The sequence below is a fragment of the Mus caroli genome, unplaced genomic scaffold (genome assembly GCF_978045245.1).
Source record: "Mus caroli unplaced genomic scaffold, Mus_caroli_1 scaffold_1, whole genome shotgun sequence".
NCBI lineage: Eukaryota > Metazoa > Chordata > Mammalia > Rodentia > Muridae > Mus > Mus caroli.
In genome coordinates, this window is record NW_028227256.1 from 30,912,108 (window position 1) to 30,933,599 (window position 21,492).

The 21,492-nt window shown below is 43.4% G+C and overlaps 1 protein-coding gene and 1 pseudogene across 16 annotated transcripts in view; one reads left to right on the forward strand and one right to left on the reverse strand.

Moving 5' to 3' along the window:
- Positions 1 to 21,492, forward strand: part of Dst (dystonin) — a 396,685-nt gene that overhangs the window by 61,897 nt on the left and 313,296 nt on the right. The window lies entirely within an intron of this gene.
- On the reverse strand, positions 8,562 to 8,657 carry LOC115032366 (U6 spliceosomal RNA; annotated as a pseudogene).

The following is a 21,492-nucleotide window of genomic DNA, read 5'->3' on the forward strand; positions in this document are numbered from 1 at the left end:
GCTTCCGAGCTCCTACCATAGGCAAGAGACTGGTTTATTGAGTGTGAAGATTTCGATTCAGAGGTTGGTTGATCACAGAGTGGAAGAAACAGGCTTAGGCTCAGGGGATGATTAAAAACTCAGATTTTTGTTTTTTGTTTTTCTTATTTTCTAAAATAAATAAATCTTTAAAAACTTCAAAGCAACACAAGAACAAAGAGGAAGACACACGAAGGTGTAGCCTGTCCATCTTTCCTCATTTAGCAGACACTTGCTGAGCCTGCCCCAGCTATGAAACGGTGAAGCAATGGTGAATCAACTTATAGTGCGCTCCCATACACATCACAGCAGGACGTGGGCAGGCGCACAACTTTTGTTTTAAGCAAAGAAATATTGAACATCTACTAAGTGAAATACTACATTGTTATTTTTTTAAAAAATCTTAAGAAATGATTATATGAAATTTTTAATCAGTTTAAAAAAATCTTTTTGGAGCATTAAACATGATAGAAGGAGAAACAAAAATCTCTTATGAAGTCCTCTATGAAGGGAAATTGTGACAAGTTCCTGATTAGACAGAAGCCGTTCCAGTTCCAAGGGAGAATACCCAGCGTAACTGTGGCTTCACAGATGAATTGGGTAGGGTTCCTTCTTTTTCTATTTTGTGGAATAGTTCTTTGAAGGTCTGAGAGAATTCTTCACTAAACCCATCTGGTCCCGAGCTTTTTTTTTTTGGTTGGGAGACTTTCAATGACTGCTCCTATCTCTTTAGGGGTTATGGGACTATTTAGATGGCTTATCTGATCCTGATTTAACTTTGGTATTTGGTATCTGTCTAGAAAATTCTCTATTTCATCCATATTTTCCAGTTTTGTTGAATATAGGCGTTTGCAGTAGGATCTGATAATTTTTTAATTTCCTCAGTTTCTGTTGCTATCTCTCCCTTTTCATTTCTGACTTTGTTAGTACTTGGATACTACTGCCTCTGTGCCCTCTGGTTAGTCTGGCTAAGGGTTTATCTGTCTTGTTGATTTTCTCAAAGAACCAGCTCCTGGTTTTGTTGATTCTCTGTATAGTTCTTTTTGTTTCTACTTGGTTGATTTCAACCCTGAGTTTGATTATTTCCTGCCCTCTACTCCTCTTGGCTGAATTTGCTTCCTTTTGTTCTAGAGCTTTTAGGTGTGCTGTCAAGCTGCTAGTGTATGCTCTCTCCAGTTTCTTTTTGGAGGCACTCAGAACTATGAAAACTCAGATTTTTGAATGTTGGGTTTGAAATGTCTACAAGATTTCCTAAAGAACGCCTGTCATAGGTGGATAAATCTGGATTTGGGAACTATTTGTACAAAGATGTTATTAAACCCATGGTCTGGATTAGGCGGCTCAGGAAGTGAACGCTTAGGTGACCTGGGAAGTGAAGGAGAAAGCTGAGGCTGAACCTTGGGTCTGTTTGGGAAGAGGGTTGTTGCCTCCAGGTGCGCTTCCAGTGTGTCGTGAAGGCTTCTCTGTGCACGGTGAACTTTCACTTGGCTGACGTGTAAAGGAATCCTTGTAAGAAGCTGTAGAGTTCAGCCAGTCACAGCAGCTGAGCTCCAGGAAGCGACAGGCAGCCAGTTTTCCAGATCAGCTGCAAACAAGGTAATTGCTGCTTTCTGGACCTCACTCGGCTCTCTGAATTCGCTTTCCTTTCATCTGCTCTAAATAGAACCTGAACCTGTGATAGAGGGGAACACCATGAGTCATTTTCATCTCTCTGCTTCTTCGATTCTAGAATTGCAAATGATGCCTTATACAGCTCAGTTTACTTTTCTGTAAACTGGGCGTGGTCGTGAATGCTTCTAAGCCCAGCAATTGAGGCTGAGGCAAGGGGATCTCGATGGGTTTGAGGCTGGCCTGGTCTACACAGTGAGTTCCAGGGCAGTTACATACTGATCCTTGTCTCACCCCCATTTCCGGTTCCCAGAAAGAGATGGGGTTTTCTTTCCTCTTGTAACCGGAGTGCGGATCCCACATAACCTCTGACTCTCCCCGTGGAGATAGAAAGGCTTAAGCAGGGGTGGGTACGTGCTTTGGAGTTTGGTTTCCGGATATCTTGTTAGAACAAGAAAGGCTGTTCAGGGGGAGACTAGAAGGCAAACGGCAAGGATTTTCCAGAAGCTTTCGGGACTTCTTGCCCCCCTGTGTCCTCCGTGAGACCTCTCTAACTGCCTAACAAGAATTTTATGTTTTAAGATTTATTTATTTCTATTTGATTTGTATGAGTATTTTACTTGTACGTATGCCTGCATGCAGAGGACAGAAAAGGGCTTCAGATCATCTGGAGCTGGGGTTCCAGTTGTGAGCTACCCTGGGAGTTCTGGGAACTGAACCCAGGTCCTGTACAAGAGCAGCAAGTGCTCCCAGCCACTGAGCCTACAGAGAATTTCATTAACCGATGCCCATGCTCATTCTATTTACCGAGTTTGGGTTACTCATTGCTAGGCTAGTGTTTTTAGATTCTCAATGAATAGATGTTTCTAAAAGATCTCGCTAATCTGATAATGCTATTAAAAGTCTGTAAATAATTGGTGTACCATACACAGCATGCAAGGCAAGTGAGTTCTACTTCAGAACAGTTCAAAGGAACACATTCGTTAGTCTCCCAAACTGTTCATGCAACCAGAACAAACCTGATGAAGGGATTCATGAACCCCACTTAGAGACAAGAAGTGTGGCTTGTGAGTCTTAGTTCTCTCGGGACCCTGGCAAGGCTTCTTGTTGCTTTTGTGTTTACCTGTGTTCAGGGCCACCTATTACCTTAGGGGACAAAACCAAAACCAAACCAAACAAAAAAACCAAACAAACATACGTTTCTTAGGTGCTAAGCAAAATAAACTCTAAATATCCAGTCATTTACACTAAAGGTTTTGCAGATAACTGTGGATCAAAGGGAAAATAAACAAATCCCCCTCCCCCTGCAAAAATAAACAAACAAACAAACAACAAACAAACCAAACCAACCCCTCCTTCAAACCTGATCTGGCTCATTATTTTTCTTCTAAACAAACAGAATAATTTGCAAGTTTCTCTGGTAAGATGGCCCTCAAACTCCTTTATTTTAAAGACTACAATCATAGTCTCTTTTGTTTTGTTATTAAAGGTTTAATAGACATCTTTACCTGAGATTTGATTTTATTGAGTTCTTTTTAAAGAATAATTTAAGATCATGTCTTGTATCTCTCAGTAAAGTAGGTAAAGTTCGGCTCACCCATGTTACTCTTGGTTCTCAGGAACTGAAGGCTGTAGAGCCTGAGGGAATGAGACATCCTCTGATATGTTACTTCCTATTGCCAGATGCTTTTCCCTGGTAGGTTGAGGCACAGAAGGCCCTGATGTTAGAGCTGTGTGATGCCTGTGGTTCATAACCAGTAGTTTTCTGCATTAACAGTTTTATCTCTCTGGACATTTATTTCTCATGTCTGATTTTTTTTTTTTTTTTTTTTTTTGGTTTTTTTGAGGCTGGGTTTCTCTGTGTAGCCCTGGCTGTCCTGGAACTCACTCTGTAGACCAGGCAGGCCTCAAACTCAGAAATCTGCCTGCCTCTGCCTCCCAAGTGCTGGGATCTTATTTCAGAATTACCCACTTCTGGTTCTGGAGGAGTCACATGTGGTTCAAGAAAATCGAAGTAGGGAGAGTGACTGTATCCAAACAGAATTTAGCAGGAACCCTGGGAGAGCAGAGGTTAGCTCTAGAAATGACAGTGCTATTTCAGGAAAATTATTTGTTTTTACAGTAGCTCTTGGTAGTTAGGTAGCCGTTGCTATTTTCAAAACCAATTCATATTCATTATCTTATTTAACCTGAGGTCACCCTGTGCTTTGAGTAGACTGTATGTTATTTACTGACTTTGTCAAACTGAGTCCCAGAGAGTAAGGAAATAGCGGACGACCATAAAGGCCAGGTAGAGGCAGAGACGTCTCTCGTCCTTGTAATCTGCTTCAAGGAGTTCTCCCACAAATAACACTTAGGAAGTTGGGCCTGAGAGATTTTGGGGAGGAGAATGTGGATGGTTAGGAGTAGAGGAGTTACTTGTCTTTCATGTGGCTTGCTACTGGGGAGTGCCTACCTATATATCTTTGAGAGCCAATCATAAGCCTTCCCAACCTGTATTGGCTGTTCAGGGTTACTCTAGAATCAGCAAATCCAGGCTGGTGAACGCTGTGAAGTGAGAGCTTCAGGCTCCACACGTCAGCACACTCAGATATCAAATGGTAAAGGTCACAGTTATCCCCGAAGCCGAGGGCAGGGTCAGAGACTACTGTGGCAGCAGCATCATCCATCCATCCATCCATCCATCCACCTTGTGCAGCTGTGCATCACTGAGGTGGGTGGGGATCGGGTACCTAAATTAACCAGATGTTAACATTAAGTTTAAACCCTGTGCACTGTTGTTTATGTTCTATATAGGTCACCTTCCAAAAGCTCCTAAGGTTAAACTGGCTGCTGTTGCGTATGAATCGAGGCATTCGTACCTGCCAAGCCTCACTTCTGTTCGGCCTTGCATGAGCTTTAGGGTTAGTGGAACAAGTAACTGTCTTATATTTTGCTTTTGTTTTCAGCTGAAATGCTAGGCACTGCTTTTGGAGCCTGCGAGGCCATCAGTGGCCAGTGGTACAGTAGGGAACTTGCTGCTAGGTCAGTTTTGCTAAACTGCAGTTGGAAGTTTTCCCCAAGATGCCCTCTGCCATAGGTTTCTGACTGGATTTACAGTATGAGGCATGAATACCCCCTCATGGAGCAGGTCTTAAAGTCAAAGAGTGGTTAGTTAACATTCTAACAGCCATACCACGATTGCAGTGAGCCCATCTTGCTCAACACGTCGGTTGGTGGGTATAGTTCACAGCTGGATAGCATTGTCGACTCTGTTTCTTGTACATGCTGCTGGGCAGGTAAGGGAACCTACACAGCACCTTTAGGCATTATGAAAGCAAGCTAGCAGGGAGGAATCTTCCAGCTCAGTTGCAGCCCAATTTCTCAGTTTCATGCAGCCATAGTGTCTTCCAATTAAGGTGAGCAGCCAAGAGGAATAACAAGAGCCAGTATGGTTTGTGGGCCTCCTCTACGGCCTCCGTGACCAAAACCTAATCAAAGAATTGAAAGGGGCTGGAGAGATAGCCTAGTGGTTAAGCGTACTTGTTGCTTTACCAGGGACTCAGGGTTGATTCCCAGCACCCATAAGCTCTCTTGTAGCCTCTTCTGGTACTGTGTGCACATATAAACACACAAGCAAAGCATTCATGCACATACATAAATACATCCATGAAAAAAAAACAAATAAAAGGCTTTATGATAAAATCTTTTAGAGACTGAAGACAAAAACAGAGGAAGACACCTCCGTTGAAAGTAGGTTGAAAGTTTTTTTCATACTCACGGTTTGGAAGGAATAATATTGTGAAAAGTACCATCCCACTAAGGAGTCTAAAATTTAATGCAATCCTAATAAAATTCTCAGGGTTCCCTCACAGACATAGAGAAAAAAAAAATCTTAAAAAATCATGTGGAGGGGTTGGTGAGATGGCTCAGTGGTTAAGAGCACCGACTGCTCTTCCGAAGGTCTTGAGCTCAAATCCCAGCAACCACACGGTGGCTCACAACCATCCGTAACAAGATCTGACGCCTTCTTCTGGAGTGACTTAAGACAGCTACAGTGTACTCACATATAATAAAATAAAATAAATAAATCTTTAAAAACAAAAACAAAACAAAAAAAAAATCATGTGGAAACTCGAAAGGCTGAGAATATCCAACACAATCCCAAACAAAAAGAAGACTATGAGAGGCATCACCATAGCGACCTGATTTAAACTGGGAGTTCCAGTTACACCAACTCCAGGGACAGAAGCCTTTGTTGTTACAATTGATAAAAATCATACTGCAGAGAGTTCTAGGCCCAAAACCCTAGGCCCTTCAACAATAAATTAGTAACCTGTAGAAAAAGAGATTTCTAAGATCTATCAACCAAATGTCGAATGCATTTAAAGTATGGAGAGACATACTAGTGACACCAAAGAAGGACCCTTAAGGAAACAAGAGAAATACCAGGCATTTATACATTCCAAGTCATGTGTTTTGCTAACCATAGTATTGGGGTTTTGGAGAGAGAAACCACATGCCCCCCTCCATGTATTTACTAGTCTTTACTAATGAAACAACCTCTTGAGATGGTCTTTGAAAGTCTGTATCTGGCTTCAAACACAAGTTCCCTGGTTTCTAGTGTCTTAAATCTTTCCATATGGAAAACCTCGAGACTGTTATGTGGTGGCTCACACCTGCAATCCCGGCATGAGATGCTGAAGCAGGGGAATTTCTGAGAGTTGAAGACTGGGGTCTACAAACCGAGTTGTAGTACGGAACACTTTAGGCTTATCGCCGAGTAGTTTCAAATGAACACTCTGGCTGTTTTGTTGGCTTTGGCAATTACTGGGGGGTGGGGGGGTCACCTCTAATCTACTTTTCTAACTGCTGGCCTGGCTACCTCCCCAGCAATGTTCCCCAGATACTTGCTGTCTCTCCTGGCTATGTGCTCTTGGTCCATCTCCACCCCCACCCCGTACAATCAAATCAATTCAAACTCACCTGTCTCTAATCCCTCCAATAATCAAGGAAAATCAAGGAATAAGCATGAAAGTCACCTGACAGACCAAACCTCAACATCCAGGCCAGGCCAGGCTGTCTCAGAACTTAAACAAAACGAACTAAAAACACAACAAAGCACTTAATAGCCCTCCCTTTATTTGAAGTTTATAGTTTGTGCTCTGTTTCAAGTTCATTTTCTCCTGACATAAGAACGATTTACGATTCTTTCTTTGTTTTTGTTGTTCTTGTTTGCGCTCTCTCTCTCTCTCTCTCTCTCTCTCTCTCTGTGTGTGTGTGTGTGTGTGTGTGTGTGTGTGTGTGTGTGTGTGTGTGTGTGTGGTTTTTGGTGTACTCCACTCCCATTTACCCCCATAGTTTCTCTGTGTAGTCCTGTCTTGTAACTCCCTCTGTAGACCAGGCTGGCCTCCAACTCACAGAGATCCCTCTGCCTCTGCCTCCTGAGTCCTGGAATTAAAGGTGTGCCACTACTTCCTGGACAGAGGTCAGATCCGCGGGGACACTGTTCACACTGCTGCCCTTTGGGATGAAAGCCTTTTATTTTCTCCTAACAAAGAACACTCTGCTCATTTGACTTTTTTTCTAAGGAAAAAATGTAAACAACATTTTGGCAAATGGAATACAGAAATCTCTATATTATTGAAAACTTAAATGCTATAAATCAGTGAGTTATGTAAGCAGGGTATTTTTATTTTAACATCTAAAAATGAATTCTTCCCTAAAAAGAATTTTTATTCCTGGCACACTTACTAGTATGAAAAATATATATATATATATACTATTAAAACAAACAAACTTGGAAGAAATCTCTTGGCAAATGGCCTGATGTAGTTTACCGAGAAGGCAGACAGTGCCTGTTTTAACAATTTTTTTTCTCTAGTAAGTAGAATCATCGGATATCCATCCTACTTTGTCTTTCAAGATTATACATCTCTATTTGCACAGAACTCATGAAAATTTAATGACACCTAAAACGCGGGCTACCGAGTTGCCTGATCAATCGGGGCCCATCGTGAACACTGGCCTGGCACCCACTGTGCGGCTCTCTTTGGGAGACCGTTCCAGTGTTCCACCGTGGGGGTGGCTTCCTTCTACCTCACGTGGCTCAGCTTTCTACGGGCCCTTTGCTAAGCAGTTGGCCAGAGAATGAGTCGCACATTTTTTAGCTCTATTTAAAGCATAATTAAAGTTCCGAAGCTTGCCTGGGGATTTTATTTGTATTATTTAGCTTTTTTTTTTTTTTTTTTAGAAATGACATGGATAGTTGAGTGGTTTTTTTTTTCTTTGTTTTTTAGCTATTTGTACAGATGAGTTTGTCCTTTCTGAAAGAATAGTTATGTGGGGTATTTAAGAAACTGTGAGCTCCTTGCAAGATGGGAGCTTTTATAGTGTTTGTGACTTCAGCTTCATCCTCAGTATGTGTATATATCCCTGGCTGACCTGGAATAACTTGTCCTCCTCTTCCTTCTCCCCCTCCCTCCTCCTCCTCTTCCTCCTCCCCTTCCCCACTTCCTTTTCCTCCCTTGTTTGCTTTTGTTTGTTTTCGTTTTGTTTCTTTTTTTTTCCCCCCCTGAGGCAGGGAAGCCTGCCTCAGTGTAGCTCCGACTATCCTGGAATGTCAGAGATTCCCCTGCCTCTGCCTCCAGAGACAGAGTTGGAACTGTTGGGTCTGTGAGTGGTAAGTGAAATTGTGTCATCTGGATGCCAGGCATTCTCTGACTGCTCTGGAAGTTCGTCAGTGTCCCTCCTCAGAGTCCTGGTGTGGTTTCATTTGCCTTCCCCTCCCCTCCCCTCCCCTCCCCTCCCCTCCCCTCCCCTCCCCTCCCCTCCCCTCCCCTCCCCTCCCCTCCCCTCCCCTCCCCTCCCCTCCCCTCCCCTCCCCTCCCCTCCCTTTCTTTTTAAACCAATATGCTTTATTTAATACTACAGACAGATAATAGGAGCTGAGGTTGCAAAGTGTGGAACTTGCGTGTCATCCTTGTGCAGGGGCCATGCTAATCTTCTCCGTATCGTTCCAATTTTAGGACATGTGCTGCTGAAGCGAGCGCAGGACACTCATTTGCTCTTTCATTTCCTTAGGCCTATGGAACTTTGAGTAGCATAGGGTAGGGTAGTGTGTTGCGCTGATAAGCATTGAATAAGTGCACCATTAATGGATGGTTCCAGGTATCTTTTGTGCCAGTTACAGAGCCAAGCGAGTTGGAAGCTTCACAGCAGGGCTAGGCATGGCTGCCTTAGAAACACACAGAAGTTGGTTTCTTAAAGAAAATTTTCATCATAGTTTTGCCTTTTGTTCCAACCTTCACCTTACAGGAAAGACACTGTGTTATTTATAAACTTCAGCCCCAAGGACTTGTGGGGGTTTAATAAATATTTAATCGTGACTCTCTTATCTCGTTTCTGAACAGTTGCTGCCTAGCTTTAATGTAGGAAGGGAAAGTTGTAAGTTAAGGTGAGACGCCAGAGCGAGAAGGAGAGAAAAGGAAAATTAGAGGCTCAACTCTGGGGACAGAGTGCCAAGGTCAGATGTAGTCTGTAGGCCCCAGTATCTCTTGGTGTTCTTCTGAAAGTCGTGCAGTTAACATGACATTGATATGGAAATTACAGGATGTTCACATGTGATACAGTGACTGTTTTATTCCTCTGTTGGGCATAGTGAGCTAAGCCAAGCGTTTCAGCAAGCATGAGCAGTGTGCTGGCCCTGCTAGTGTTCATTCCAGAGCTGTGCTTGCTGCCTGAAGTGATGGTGATCCAATCTCAGATCTCAAGAGCCCAGAGCCTCGGGGACTGTGCTGTCTCTGGCTTAACTTCCTCTCCTATAGGAATGTGGTCAGGGTGTCTCGTGTTACAGTGTTGGGTAATGTATCTGTACACTTTCATAAGCTAGAAAATTTAGTTTATCCGTGAATCTTATATGGCGTTATGAAATCACAGAACACGGGTTTAAGCAAAAAGATGTAGGGAATATAATCTGTACTATACTGAGAACTCTATAGACTGTCTAGAGTGCACTTTACCTAGGGTTATTAAGACAAATTTCTTCAGAAATTAGGGCTGAACCTTGTGCATTGAATAATGCACATGTGATGTGAAGTGTTGGGGGACCACTCATTCCTTTATAATCTGTTGTCTTAATGTACAGACCAAGGAGAGGTCAGTTCTATTCTTTCTTATCAGTTGTCATATAACTCACTCTCGGATCTCAGGGCAGGTTCCTTACTGTATTCCTAGATGTAGAAACCCTTATGATTACTTTTGGTATTAAGACTTCAGCCTGGTGTAACAATGCACTCCCAGCCTGGCACTCTGTGTTACCTCCTCCATATTCAGAAACAAAGTTTCCCTTCGCTTGAGCTGTCAGTGTAGAGGACCCTCCTGTTTAGCACCGCACTGCAGGTGTTGCTTTTGATCAGTCTTTGTCAGGCTCAAGGAGAGAGGGCCTAGTTTTACACAGGCCATGTAGTAGCGAGGTTCTGGGCGACTCACCTCCTTTGTCAGGTCCCCCTTCCATTTATAAAGTCGTCTTGAACAGTAGGGGTTTGTGTGACAGTGCTGACACCGGATGTCCTATTTCTTAGGATTTGACTTGAGGTCCCCCCAGAAGCTTGTCCCTTGCTCACCATGGAAGGATGCTTTGGTTCCAGGAAGGGGTTTTCTCTAACTTCCAACCTTTAGGTTCCTCCAGTGGAAGTCACATTCCAATCCAGTGGCTTCTAAATGCAGAGGAGGTAGGCTTTACCCTTCTAGAGGTCTCCGTGAGCTCTTCCCATTGGTTCACAGGACAGAGTGAGGCATCAGGAGCTGTCTCCAGAGCAGTGACTTCTCTGGCTTCTGGCCTTGCTTCTCCTCCCTTGCAGAGGCTGATGTGCTCGCTCCAGTCGGGGCCACATTTACTTAACCGGATTGTCACGGTTGGCTTATTAGCACGGTGCTTCCTCACACTTTGATGGAAAAGATTTCCAAAAATTCCCACTCTGCCCCAAGCCTTTGCACAGCTCGTTCTCTGTGGCTCGGGAATTCGGCACTGCCTGCAGTGGTCTCTTCAGCAAGGCAAGTATACAAGCGGGTTGTATTTCTAGGACAATGTCCAGTTCTTCCTCCTCCTCCTTCCCCCTCATTCCTTCTTCCTTTTTCTTCTTCCTTTTTCCTCCTTTCTTCTTCCTCCCCTCTTCTTCCTCCCCCCTCCTCCTCTTCCTCCTCAGTTATTGTCACCATTGCCCTCCTTCTGAATTAAAAATAGATTCCTCTCTCCTACAATGCATGTGGACCAGTTTCCCCTCCTTTCACTCCTCCTACCTCTCCCTCACCCATTTCCCCTTTTCCTCAGACCCACCTCCCCACTCAGAAGAGAGAAGACCTCCAAAAGACGGCAGCCAGATATGACAAACCAAAATACAAAGCGCCCCCCGCCCACACACACACCAAGGCTGGACAGGACAACCCAACAGGAGAAAAAGGGTCCCTAGAACAGCCCGACAAGTCAAAGACATACCTGCCCCCACTGTTAGCAGTCCTATGAAAACCCCTTGCTAATAGCTATAATATGTATACAGAGGACCTGGTGAAGAATCCTGCAGGCCTCTGTGCTTGCCACTTCAGTCTCTGTGAGCCCATGTGAGCCCTGCTTAGTTCATTCAGAGGACCATGTTCTCCTGGTATCCTCCATCCCCTCTGACCCCTCTGACTCCTACAATCTTTCACCTCCTCTTCTGTGAGGGAAGGGACCCAATGGAGACCTCCCATTTAAACTCTTAATTTACATAATGTCTGGTTCTGGGTCTCTGTGTCTGCTCTAGATGAAGTCTCTCTGATGATGATTGGACAAGACACCAATCTCTGTTTTTTTTTTTTAATTTTTTTTTTTTTTTTAGAATAGTCATGTTTGGCTCTTACTGTAGGACTCTGGGCTATCCAGACTCAATCTATGAGTATAGCAGAATATCATTAGCAATCATTCATTGATATATATAATAAGACCAGTCATGTCTTGTTTAGGACTCTGGGCTATCTAGTCTCTGGTTTCTGGTCATCCAAGCAGTGTCTGGAATGAGCTTCAAGTCAGGCAGACATTCCTTGGCCACTCCCGCAAGTTCTGCTCCGCCATTGCAGAGCACATTTTTCAGACAAGACAGAGTGTAGGTGAAAAGTTTATGTCTATGCTTTTCTTTTGTAGGCTGCAAAGTACCTTCCTCCACAAAAGAGACTAAAACATAGGGCCGAAGGCTCCGTGCAGGCACCAGTTCAACCTCCCAGAGTTTAATGAGCTGTGTAGATGGTGCCCTCAGCAAACATCCTCACCTGACCCCCCCGCCCCCCCCCCCCCCAACACACACACACAGTCAGTTTTCACAGAGCAACCTCTGTCCTAGCAACATCCTGGGATGTTTAGGCATCTCCATGGGATGCCCTTGGCCAGAAGCTCAACAGAATGGAATTCAGTCTGTCCACCCTTGCTAAGTGTCTTCCTTAGGACCCCCTTCATAGATTCTAGGTAGTTTCTACTGCGTTAACTTTCTACACTGACCCCTCCAAATGCCCCCCTCATTCCAGTTGTCTCTTCAGATACTGTCTTCCCAAACCCCTCACCTGATTTCTCCCATTTCTGTCCCTGCCAGCCCCCAGTCCACCTGCAAAATTTATCTATTTCCCCCTTTCCAGAAAGACTTACATGTCCCCCCTAGATCCTTGCTCTTGACCTAACCTTTCTAGGTCTGTGGATTGTAGCATGGTTATTATTTACTTAAGAACTAATATCCATTTAAAGTGAATATATATCATAGTTGTCTTTGTGGATCTTGGTTACCACGCTCTAGATGATTTCTTCCACTTCCATCCCTTTGCCTGCAAATTTCATGCTGTCTTTGAGTCATACTTCATTGTGTAAATGTACATACCGTTTCTTTATCCATTCTTGGTTGAGGGACAGCATCTAGGTTGCTTCCAGTTTCTGGCTATTACAAATAAAGCTGCAATTAAAGTCACTGAACAAGTGTCCTTATGGGAGGACGGAGCGTCCTGTGGGTATATGAACAAGAGTGGTATACCTGGGTCATGAGGCAGATCAATTCCCAACTTTCTGAGGAACTGCCATATTGATTTCTATAGTGACTGTACAAGTTTGCATTCTCACAAGCAATGGAGGGGTGTTCTCTTGCTCCACACCCTCACCAGCATGAGCTGTCACTTGTGTTATTGATCTTAGCTATTCTGACAGCTGTAAGATGGAATCTCAAAGTAGTTTTGATTGACATTTTCCTGATGGCTAAGGTTGTTGAACATTTCTTTATGTGTTTCTCAGCCATTAGAGATTCATCTATTGAGAATTCCCTGTTTAAATCTGTACCCTGTTAGTACAAATTTAATAGAGTGGTAGTTTTTCTCTTAACCTGGCTAGCTCCCAAACAATTGAGACAGAAACTATTAGATTAATTTAACAGCTTCAAGGCACAACAATTGAGCAGTTTTAATCCTGTAAAGCAAACCGGCTGCCTCTTAGCTAAATCCCCAAGATACTTGCATTTTAGTAGTGATCTGGCTCACCCTCTCTGCTCCAGGGTTTTTTCTTCATGGTGTCTTCTGGACCCTCTCCTCTGGCAAATCCCCACTTCTTCTCTCCCCCTCCCCCTCCCCTGGCTGGGAAGAAGTCCAGCTCTGTTCTCTCTCCTGCTCAGTAGCTGACTGATGAGCTCTTTATTGACCAGACAGGGAATAATTGTGGGACATTATTTACACAACATTGAGACAGGAGATTCTTGGAATAAGGATTGTAGTCAGATATGGGGGCATAAAGGTCAGCATTTGAATAATACAAGGATAATCTTTACACAGTGCACAGTAACATTATGCCAACAGTACTCTATTTTTTTTATTGGATAATTTGTTTTCTTGATGTCTAGTTTTTTGAGTTCTTCATATATTTTGCATATTAACCCTCTATTGGATGCAGAGTTGGTAAAAATCTTTTCGCATTCTGTAATCTGCTGCTTTGTCCACTTGACAGTGTCCTTTGCTGTACAGAAGTTTGTCAATTTCTTGAGGTCCCACTCATTAATTATTGATCTTAGTGCTTATTCAGTGGTGTTCTGTTCAGGGAATTGTCTCCTGTGCTAATGCATTCAAGGCTATTTTCTCTTTCTCTTCGGTCAGATCAGTGTGTCTGCTTGTATGTTGAGGTCTTAGATCCACTTGGACTTGACTTTTGTGGAGAACGATAAGAATCCATCTAATTTGCTTTCTTCTCCATACAGACATCCAGCATTGTTCGTTGAAGATGCTCTTTTTTTCCATTGTGTATTTCTGGCTTTTTTTTTTTCCTTTAATCGGAAATCAGATGTCCATATGTGCGTGGATTTATGTCTGGGTCTTCAATTCAGTTTTATTGATCAGCATTTTTATATCACTACCATGTGGTTTTTATTACTATAGCTCTATAGTACAACTTGAAATTGGGGATGATGAGACCTCCAGGGGTTCTTTTATTGTTCAGGATTATTTTAATTATCAGATTGTTTGAGGCTATTCAGAAGAATGCTGATTCCCTATTTATTTCTCAGTCCATTTGTCATTTGTATACAGGAGGGCTACTGGTTTTGTGAGTTAATCTTGTATCCATCCACTTCATTGAATGTGTTTATCAGCTGCAGGAGTTCCCTGGTGACATTTTTAGCATCGCTTATGTGTATTATTATATCACTTGCGAATAAAGATATTTTGATTTCTTCCTTTTCAATTTGTATCCCCTTGATCTCGTTTAGTACTCTTATTGTTCTAGCTACGACTTCAAGTAATATATACTTAGAGAAGTTAACTACACCCATTAAAAACACAGCAAATAAAGAATCTCACACTAGCAAAATAAAAAGAAAGGAAGAACACAAGCAGATACACACACTACCAAGCAGATACATCCACCATTACCACTACCACCACCACCACCACCACCACCACCAACAACAACAACAACCAAATTAACAGGAATCAACAATCATTGGTTATTGACATCTTTCAATATCAATGGTCCTAATTCTCCAATAAGTAGACATAGACTAACAGAATGGATGTGAAAACAGGATTCATGGTTTTTCCTCATCCAAGAGAAAGACACCTTAACATCAAGGATAGACATTACCTCAGGATAAAGGTTAGAGAAAGGTATTCCAAGCCAATGAACCCAAGAAGCAAGTTGGTGTAGACATCTTAATACCTAACAAAATAAACTTCCTATGGAAACAGTTCTACTGTAGAAAGGGAGAGATAAATGAATTATCACTATATTATAAATTCACTGTATTGTGTTAGGTAGTAATGGGTGTGATGGGAAGTGTGTCAGGTAATGGGGAAATATTTGGAGGTGGAATGGTGATTGTTGATTTCTGGTCAGGGAACTTTATCTGATCAGGTGACATTTGACTAGAGACCTGATGGAGCCATGGTTGTGTATAAGAGTCTTTTAGATCAAATGCTTTCTTACTTTATTTTATTTTTATATGTATTAGTGTTTTGCCTGAATGTATGTCTAAGTACCATAGGCATGCCTGGTACCCAGGGAGATTAGAAGAGGGCACTAGATCTCTTGAGACTAGAGTTATAAGCAGTTAGGAGTCACCATGTGGGTGCTGGCAATCGAACCCAGGTCCTCTGCAACAGCAGAGCCCCCGAGCCCTCTCTCCAGCCAAGGTCAGCAGAGCCCCTGAGCCCTCTCACCAGCCAAGGTCAATTTTTTTTTTTAAATCATTCTTCCCCCCCCCTCAATTTATGGGTTTGGTTTATTTTAATAGAAAATAAAACTATATGGGGAAGGCTCGGGGAGATGGAATGGAGATAGCATTTGTAGATTGTTGTTTTTTTAAAAGTTTGCTTAACCTGACAGCCTGAGTTCAGTTCTTGGAATATGGTGGAAGGAGAGGACTGACTCCATGCAGTCTTCTGACTGTCACGTGCAACATGGGGCATGCACCCACAAGGTACATGTACACACACATACACACACACACATCACTCTCTCACATACAGACACACACTCTCTCTGTCTCTCTCTGTCTCTCTCTGTCTCTGTCTCTTTCATACAGACATACACACACTGTCACACACACACACTCTCTCACATACACACACTTTCTCTCACATACCCTCTGTCTCACACACACATATACACACACACACATATACACATGCTCTCACATACACACTCTATTTCTCACACACACATACACACATTCTCTCACAGACACACACCCTTTCTGTCACACACATATACACACACACTTTGTCTCACATATACACACATACATAGTCTCTCTCACATTATCACACCCACGTACACACATATACAGACACTCTGTCACATACACACATACACACACTGTCTCACATACACACATACACAATTGTCTTTCTCATATACATACACACACTATGTCTCTCTTTCACACACATGCACATGTACACACATTTTTATAAGTTTGTTCAGGAAGGTTTTAAGGAGCTTAGTTATTAATAAGCTAAAGAGGACCCGGGATTCAGACAGACATTTGAGATATTTCAGACAGAACAAAGGGGGCCTTTCCAGAACCTGAACAAATGAAGTCAATGTCAGAGGAGATCGTAAGCAGATTTGAATCTGTGGTGTTTGGAGTAGGAGTGTCTGGGCTCATTGATGGTATGTGTGAATCTGTGACTGAGAGTCACACTGACCAGCCAGGGACACTTTGAAAGCAGAGTCCAGTGGTTTGGGATTAAGAGTTAAGGTGGATGTCTCAGCTGGTACCAGCAGGAGGGTGGCATTGATAACTTCTGGATACTAATGTCAAGAGGATGCCTGAAATAATGCAGCACGAGGGAATGCGGATAAGGACAGGGAATCTTATGGGTAGGAGTGGATCTGACGAGGAACAAATGATGGGAAGGCAGTATTAGCTTGAAGCGAAGCGAGCCGGAGAGCCCGAGATTGGTGGTCAGACTCGTGCATGGGTGGAGTGGTTTGGAAATTGTTTAGACCCAGGTGATGTCATTATGAGGAATGAATCCTGCAGTGGCTGATGAAAGATGAGGAGAGTGGGTTGTGAGAGCACTCAGGACGGAGAAAAGCTGTGAGTCAGAGACAGACATCTCTGCCTGTTGCCACGTAGCCATGCAGTAACCATTCAGAGGAAGAAGTAAAACAAGTTGAGCATCCTTCCCCCCCACCCCCACTCCCATGTACAGTGGGAGGTGGAGTGTTTGTGGGAGCGGAGAGCAGACATCCATATGTGTGGAGTTTAGTGGAAGGCAAGCAGTCAAGATGGTGTCTCCTGCAGGGAGGTCAAGAGACTCAGACAGCACAGCGGAGGGGAGCGGTGGGGGGCAGAGCAGCAGTTTAGTCATGGCTGTGAAGAGAGTCCGCCTCTGCTCAGACATCCTAATGAGTCCAAGGATAGACCCTGAGGACTGAGACAGCCCCATTAGACACCCTGGCTCGTAGGAGAGTCCACCAGCGTCCCAGCAGCCTCTTGGGATGATTGGGACCTAGACAAATGTTGTTTCAGAAGAAGTTTAGAATTTAAACCTTAAAAACGATCTACAATTAAATGACTACAAAGTCTATCATTATTTTAAGTGAGTAGTTACAGTTAAATTTTTATGTAATTGTACCTGAGTGGATTCTAAGACTGTACAAAAAATAAGATGATAAAATCCCCTTTAAATACTTAATGGGAAAATACTGGCACTGAGTGTATGTCTCATTGCTTGTCTACTATGACACGAGAGAGCCGGTAAGAGTGCTCAGGGCCCTGTGAGTATCTTAAAGCATCGCTGGCTTCGGGAGCAGATAGATCTTCAGTCAGGAGTTGTTCAGAGCTGTGTATTGGTGCACAGTTGAAGATGGCACCAGTAAAGATTGATATAAAACTTGTTGAGGTGATTGGGAAGGGATCGGCTATTCTGAGGGCTTCTCTCCTTTCAAGGGTATTAATTTTGGGTTTTTTTTTTTTTTTTTTTTTTTTACCTTTGGTGGTTTGAGACCTGATATCATTGTATTTTTGGGATCTTTTAAATATCACAGTTTGAGGTATGTGGGGGTTAGGGTAGGTGCAATGGCTGTGGTTATGTGTGCCTATAGGCTGGCCACTTAGGAGTTAAAACAGGAGCACTGTTGAGCCCAGACCTTTGAGGTCTCAAAGGTTAGACCATCCTGGCTAACACAGTGAGATCGGGCTCTTTGTTGTAGGAGTCTGAAAAATAGGTTCATATTTACAGCATAGGCTGCTATGGATTTTGCTGTGGAACCCAGCTCTCCCTGAACTCACAAGGGTCATGTCAGAGGACACTAGTCCCGGTCGGCTAAGATGTTGCTTTCTGTCCTAGTGTGTTGCATTTCTATGTGTGCTCTGTAGTCCATGTGGCCAGCTGCTCCTCATCCCTCGTCTTAAAACAGATGGTGCATCACTTCAATTGCCCATGCGAGCAGAGTGCTGGCCTGCCCAGGGGACCGGGAAGGCTGTAGCTGCTGATTTTCAGGTCCTAACTTCCAGCATTTGCCATCCAAAAATTAAGTCAGATCAGCCTTCCAATCTCAGTGTTTTGTAATTTGAACATAAACCCACCCTAAATAGAGAAAACTTCCAGGTAGTATTTTTATGATCAAAATGAGATACTTAAGAAATAGTAATTGTGGTCACCAAATTAATTTATTTATTTTATACATTGATTTTTGTTTGTTTGTTTGTCTGTTTGTTTGTGTTTTGAGGCCAGGTTTCTCTGTGTAACAGCCCTGGTTGTCCTGGAATTAACTTACTCTGTAAACCAGGCTGGTTTCTAACTCACATAGATCTGCCTGCCTCTGGCTCCCAAGTGCTGGGACTAAAAGCATAGACCACCATGCCTGCTTATTCATTGATTTTTAATTGCTTTTTGCAGTTAGAAACTTTGTAAAAAGTGCAGGCTGAACACATGTTCTCTTTGGTACACACTGGTTTCCTGTTCGCTTCTGTGTCTAGTTAAACATCCAGAGTTTTCTTATATCTATAAATTAAAATATATATTCTATCCATAGGCTTTCTAAAGAGAAATGGCCTCGCCACATTGGAAATTAACTTATAAAACTCAGGTATTTCACATTAGAAAATTACCTAGTAATCTTTGACATTTCTAGGAGTATTGCGCAGGTGACACAGTGATCTTAAATTGACTCCTAGAATGTGGGTAGTCACTGGGACTCCAGGCAAACTATTCTGTTGATAAGAGGGATGGAATCCAGAACTCTGAGATGGAGGTGGCCCTGGATCCTAAGGCCTGAAAAACAGCCTTTTCTTAAGTGAGAGCACTGCTTTATAGATGCAAGTGACCACCATTGTTCCCCGTGTTTTAATTTAAAGACTTTCTGAAACTTTATTTGTTCCCTGGTGACCAGAAATGAGATTGTGAAAGAAATGGAATTATCAGACAACAGCGTATCATGTCAGCGGCATTTGACACCTGTAATAATGGCAGCGGGCCGTTACTAATTACTTCCCGTGAGCTTAGCACTGGGTTAGGCAGTAGCAGGGCTAGCTTGTCTAATGGTACTCGGTAGATTGCTTTCTACTGTCGAAAACCAAAATTCAAAAAGTTTCAGTAGCCTGTTCAGAATCGCTTTGCTATAGGTGGTGGATGTGGGCCAGAAGGCGCGTAGCTCTGCAGAGCTCTGGGCTGCATTTAACCTTAGATTTCCTGTGTGCTTGGACGCTTGCCCTTAGCTGTGAATTGGGAGGCAATGTGAAGTTATGCTTTAACCCTCCTGTTCAGGACAAGCTTGGGCAGATGTGAAGTGGGAAAGGAAGAACGACAAACTGGAGGGAATGAACCAGAACAGATGAGGTCAGCATTATAGAGCGGTCATCTTGTTCGGGGCAGCACAGGTGGCTTTGAAGAATTAACCCACTGCTGTGCCCCCATTTCACAGGTCATATCTGAAGGGTTGGAGCTCTGGTAGCAAACAGAACAACCCTGTAGGGGTGGAGCTTATCTTGAGTGAGGGACACAGGTAGCACAGATTAAGAAGTTTCACTATGTCAAGTGCCAGGTAGAGATAAGTGTAGCAGGGGAAATGGGAGCAGATCGGGGTGGGGGTGGGGGAGGATGTGAGGTGGGGGAGGGGAGCCGTGGAATTAACACTTGAGCAGATCTATCTTTCAGGATCAATCCCAAGGCCTCGTTGGAGGAAGAACAGCTTCTGGGTTTTACTCAGTACTGTGGGAAGTCATGTAGGAGGGTTTTTAGAACAGGAGTGCTTATGGATTCCCTTTTAATACATTTTAAAGATTCAGTCTAGCTCCCTCGAGAAGGACTGCTGGGGACCAAGAGAGAAGTGAGGAGACCAGCTGCAATTTAGATGTGAGTTGGAATAAGAAGTACAAATAAGAAGTACGTGGCTCTCATTTGCTGAATGTCCACTGAGAGCATCACGTGTGCCCCTTCTCTTAGTTTCAGTTGGTTGATTGTTCCTGTGTGGCACATAGGGGGACTCACTGACAACCCTGGTGCCCTAGAAAGTGCTTTAAGGCTATATCCGGCTGAGACTGTAGGTGTGCTCAGGAAACTGACAGCTTTGGCACAGCTTTTTAAAGATGACAGGTGCCATTTAAAGTGTCCCACTGTCTGCTAGACTTAGTCTTAACCCTTGTGTATATTACCCTGATCTGCACGACTACGCTGACAGGAGACCTGAGTCTCATTTTCAGATGAGCAGCCAAACGTTCACAGACCTTTTGTGGGTTGTGATGGGTACCAAGTCACACAGCGTGAGCAGGAAGTGGGAATGGAAATCCTGTGAACAGGCCTCCGGGAAAGCCTTTGTTCTTTCTGCCTTACCTTCACGCTCCTCAAAGTTCTTCCTGTGGTTGCCATTCTGTTTAGAAGAATTTTAGCTGTGGCCTCCTTACTTAATGAGAAGACAAAGATTTTGTAAAGTGGTGAGAAGTTATGCTTTCCTTACCCTCTCTTCCTCTAGTTGCTTACAGATGGTTCACACCTCCTTTTTGGAGGGGGTTGCTGTTAAGTCACTGACTGTTTAGGATGCACATCCATGGTTTATTTATCCCTGTCATGGGTGTGTGCATTTTACATGCCTGTCACAGGCAGGAGGGTGTGTGCTCTAATGGAGCAGTGCAGACCCCGTGGCACCAGCACACAGGAGCAGATCTTCTGACTCTGTCAGGTTACATCAGTGATCATCTTCTCCCGGGAGATCTGGAGAGGCAGGTGAGAAGCCAGCCACGCCCGCAGTTCCTGTGCCTAGCAGTGATGTCCAACCAGAGTGGCAGAGGGCGGTGCTCACTCATAGATTCAGTTGCTGCTCCAGGCTGCAGAAGCGTGTTGTCTTCAGTGCTTTCTGAATGGAGCCAGCCTGGGCTTCGGTTAGGAAAGCATGTTCTAGGTTCTTCTAAATTCTGCCTCTGTGTTGGTGAAAAATGTCAGCAGGAGAGATTGTGAAATAGGCAGCATTTTCTTCCTCAGGGAGCCTCGGTTCCCTTTCTTTTTACCAAGTGTTTCTCCAGGATAGATAGAGTCTAATGGCCTTACTCTAGTGTAAATGGCTCATCATGGGTCTTAATGTCTGACTAGAAATAAAAGCTTTACATTTGAAGAAGGATTTATTTTTATTGCTGGTATAAAGGACATACTATGCAATGGGATATGAAGGGAGATAGATTTTTTTTTTTAACTCTTTGCCTTTAATCCCAGTACTTGGGAGGGAGGCAGAGGCAGGCATATCTCTGAGTTTAAGGCCAGCCTGGTCTATAGAGCAAGTTCCAGGACAGCCAAGGCTACACAGAGAGACCCTATCTCGAAAAACCAAAGATAAATAAGTACATAAAATAAATTCCTTAGTTAGAAGTCCGCATTGGAAATCATTATTTTGTGGAA